Below are 2582 nucleotides of genomic sequence, written 5' to 3' on the forward strand. Positions count from 1 at the left end.
TCTCTCTGTATCTCTCTCTCACTGTATCTCTATCTGTATCTCTCTCTCTCTCTCTCTCTCTCTGTATCTCTCTCTCTCTGTATCTCTCTCTCTGTATCTCTCTCTCTTACTCTCTATCTGTATCTGTATCTCTCTCTCTCTCTCTCTCTCTCTCTGTATCTCTATCTGTATCTCTCTCTCTCTCTGTATCTCTCTCTCTCTCTCTGCACTCAGCTCTCTTAATTTTATTTACCTTCCCTATCTCAGATCATCCATTACGTCTGGTCGCCAAGGCAACTGAACGGGGATCTGGTCCCGCCTACTTCTTTTTATTCTTCTTCAATCCAGCCAATCGGGACAGGGTATGGGCGTGGCTAACATCCTCCCGACACCCAGCCTGCTTTATCAGTCAAACCCCGGAGAAGCTCATTCGTGACTGGAGGAGGAAAAAAAACAAAAACACAGACAGAACCGGAGGAAAGGATTTCAGCTGGAAACACGAGAAGAGCGAAATGATAAAGGGTTAGGAGGAGAATTTGTTGGTTGAAAAATAAGAAAAAGAAGGAGAGAAAGAAATAGCCATTTTTGTGCCGCTTCTTCTTCTCCTTCTTCCCGGAGCAGCTCGAGCGCAATTTCTGATCAATCACGGAAGGTGAGTAGGAAAAAAAACTGCACAGGTAAATTTCCTCTTATCTGCACTTCCGGTCAGTTAACACCAGCTGATGATTTCTATCAAACGTATTGCATTATTATTATTATTATTTTTTTTTTTTTTAAAGAAATCTGGTTGTGTTCATGCTTAATGTCATTAGTGTCACTTCACCTGATCATGGTGCTCTCACCTGCTGCTTGTTTCTCAGCATGAAGCCGAAAAAAGACTATTTAAAGAAGATTATTGAGTAACACACATATGTTTAAGGTTTAAAAAAGAGGTTTTTAACACTATATATTATATATTATGACCATGAACCAGCATGCATTCTATCTGTCAGTATGGAGGTCCAGATCGCCTACAGGTGACAGATCCAAGAGGTCAGACATTTTTATGTGTTGATTGTTATTGTGTTTATTTCTTACAATCAAATGTAGATCCCAGGCTAGGAGAAAAACACACAAAATCAGAAAAAAACGACAATAAACGAACAACAACATGCAGGATATAACAGTACAAGAGCACAAAAACAATACAAGAGCAAACATTATTCATGCGTATAAAGTGATTTTTTAGATTAGTGGTGTTTCTGAAGACTGCAAATTCATACAAGCTTCATAGCTGCTTTATAGATCCTAGAATCTTCATACCTACAGCGATTAACGTCCAAACAGGTTACACTGATACAAACAGCCTGTATTTGCATACTGGAATCTGATTGGCTCTTATATTTTATGATGTAACACATCATACAACACACGCTCAATATAAACTCCACTTTTGTTTTTAACCAAGACTTTGGATTATAAGAATTGCTCATGTGTCATGTTTTAGCCACGCCCATGTGGAATTCAATTAACTGAGAACTCCAGTTCATCATGAATTTTGCTGTATTATCAGTGCTAAAACTAGCCTTGTAACCGTGGCAACGCCATACTCTCTATGACGGCGGCAAACCAGATGCATGAATGAAACATTAGCAAGACGATAAGACAGAATCCTTCATCTGTTTTATACCTGATGGGATATCTGTAGGATCAGAGACGAGTGCAAAAGTTTGTGCCCCCTGCCCTTGCTTTATTGTAAATGTAACTGAAGAAGAACACAAGAACAGAATCAGAGGAAATATAAGTAGAATAAATTTTTGGGGAAAAAACTAGGGTGCACAAATAAAAGTGTTTAAAAAATAGAATGAAAAAAGCAGCAGACCTGAAAAGGTTTTTTGTTTTATTCTCAGAAATAAAAATAAAAAAAATAACCAGGAATACAATCAAACTTTTTTTCAGTGCCTTGGTTTAGTTGTTTTTTTTGGGTCTCTGAGTAATGCGCAAAGTTCTGTAATCGTCTGCATTAATCTCATGCTCTGTGTTCTTTACTCTGTGCTTATCTAAACTGGCTCAGACAGAGGGCGTGTCTCATACTAAACATCATGCACATCTTGCCAGAGGATGCTCTCGCTGTCGTTTATTTCCTCGTGTTTGCAGGGTGAGGTGGAGAAGGTGAGGTCTGATCTCCAGGTAATCTGTCACTTCGCTTTATATTGGGATCGATCACGATGCCCAGTCACATGACTGCCCTCAGCTGACCTCACACTTGATCCCCCCTCCCCCCTCCTTCCTCTTTTCACCCCTCAAGGAATACCAAAGAATCATTTCTTCTCTGTTTTTCTTTTGTTCCTTGTCGTATCAGTGTAAGGAGAGCCTCGTTCTCATACCATGTGTGGTTCCTGATGCTGGTGAGGAACTCACTTGAGAGCAGAAGTGCTCACATCCTTCACTCCTCAGGTTATCAAGTCCAAGCATGACGATGCCCCTGTGCACATGAAGAGAAGAGAGGAGCGGAGAAGACAAGAGGAGAGAAGAGAAGAGAAGAGAAGAACAAAGGAGAGGAGAAGAGATGAGACGAGGATAGAAGAGACGAGAAAAGAGGAGAAGAGATGAGATGAGCAGAG

At 40.4% G+C, this 2582-nt stretch overlaps 1 protein-coding gene across 1 annotated transcript in view; it reads left to right on the forward strand.

Moving 5' to 3' along the window:
• The first annotated feature begins 266 nt into the window (after positions 1 to 266).
• LOC131344851 (transmembrane ascorbate-dependent reductase CYB561) overlaps positions 267 to 2582 on the forward strand; it is a 15103-nt gene continuing 12787 nt past the window's right edge. Inside the window, exon 1 of the mRNA XM_058377357.1 lies at positions 267 to 631. The gene's annotated coding sequence lies outside the window, so the exon portion shown is untranslated. The remainder of the gene's footprint in view (positions 632 to 2582) is intronic.

Source organism: Hemibagrus wyckioides, linkage group LG24 (assembly GCF_019097595.1).
Source record: "Hemibagrus wyckioides isolate EC202008001 linkage group LG24, SWU_Hwy_1.0, whole genome shotgun sequence".
NCBI classification, from domain to species: domain Eukaryota; kingdom Metazoa; phylum Chordata; class Actinopteri; order Siluriformes; family Bagridae; genus Hemibagrus; species Hemibagrus wyckioides.